Raw genomic sequence first — 1,468 nt, forward strand, 5'->3', positions numbered from 1 at the left:
CCCCCCCCCCCCCCCCCCATGGACTCTGATATCATGGAACAAGCAAAAAAAAGCACTGGGTCTTCTTGGACGAGGAGATAAAATACTCAAGACAGTGTCCAGCTGCATGTTGTTTTTTTTACACTCTAGTACACGCAAACAATTACTGCCCCTGAACCTTGAACTTTATCGCATCTGATGATCTCACCGCGGAAAAAAGGTCACAGACGGTAGCTAATCAGAAAACGTCATCCGATCCCGCTATCAAATTACACGCACAGCACAGCACCACTTGAGTGTGGGTGGTTGGCGTGCACTCTGTCTGATGCGGCTTGCTCCTTCCTTCCTATCAAATGTCTAAGATCTTTATCTCCCCTCCTTCGTTCCTATCAAACATCTATCATCCTTATCTCTCCTCCTTCCTTCCTATCAAACTTTTATGATCATTATCTCTTCTCCTTCTTTTCTGTGTACATTACTCTCTACCTCTCTCTCTCTCTCTCCCTCTTTCTCTCTCTCTGTCTGTCTCTCTCTCTCTCTCGTAACACCTCTAATCTTTGTCACTTATATGACCTAATTGTATTGGAAGTTCCACAATAATTAAACTCGTACAGACACTGAACCACAAGAGGGGATGAGATAAAATTAAGGAAAGCGTGGGAAACTAACACGTGTATGACGCTGTGTCTTAAAACACAAGACTTCCATTCCCTCTGTCAAAAAACTCTCTCATTTACAAATCCGTGGGGGAAAAGATTAGTAATCAGTCCAACACCTTGGTCTTTTCCCACGGCTTTGAAAAGATGTAGGGAGCACGAGGTAGGGGTAGGCCACGAGAAACATGGAAGAGATGTGTGGAAAGGGACCTGAGAGAGATGAAGCTCACTAGGAAGGAGGTAAGAAGGAGCTTGTATGTGGCCTTTACCCTGCCAGGGTGAAAGGCATTGAAGATTGATGATTGATGATTGATGATTGAGAAGATGTACGAAAAAATAAAAACGGGATCACTGAGCAAGGAGTGCTACTGCTGTTTGATCTACGCCTTAGGATGGCTACGAAAAGCGAACATTTAATTTAAAATTCGGTTTGAGTAAGAGTTTTACAGTACTTGCAACACATTTAAGGTCATTTAGCGCAGAAGATTAGACGTACAAAACCCAAAATGGAGAAGTGATAAGGACGATAGATTTTTGATAGAAAAGAAATGGCAAACCACATAACAAACATAAAAAAGAAGGAGAGATCAGGACGATAGATGTTAGATAGGGAAAAAAAAGTGAATCACACTAGAGTGCTAGCAAATCACCCAAGTTCTGAGCTTCTACTGTGCAAAATACTGGATAGAAAGAGAGAGAAAAAGGGAGAAAGTGAGAGAGAGAGAGAAAGGGAGAGAGAGAGAGAGAGAGAGAGAGAGAGAGAGAGAGAGAGAGAGAGAGAGAGAGAGAGAGAGAAAGAGAAAAGAGAATAAGACAAATTATATTGTTTTGTA

The 1,468-nt window shown here is 42.2% G+C and overlaps 1 protein-coding gene across 1 annotated transcript in view; it reads right to left on the minus strand.

Annotated features, from left to right (window-relative positions):
* LOC101862432 (phosphonopyruvate decarboxylase) overlaps positions 1-1,468 on the minus strand; it is a 32,768-nt gene that overhangs the window by 7,414 nt on the left and 23,886 nt on the right. The gene's annotated exons all lie outside the window — the stretch shown is intronic.

The sequence above is a fragment of the Aplysia californica genome, unplaced genomic scaffold (genome assembly GCF_000002075.1).
Source record: "Aplysia californica isolate F4 #8 unplaced genomic scaffold, AplCal3.0 scaffold00427, whole genome shotgun sequence".
NCBI lineage: Eukaryota > Metazoa > Mollusca > Gastropoda > Aplysiida > Aplysiidae > Aplysia > Aplysia californica.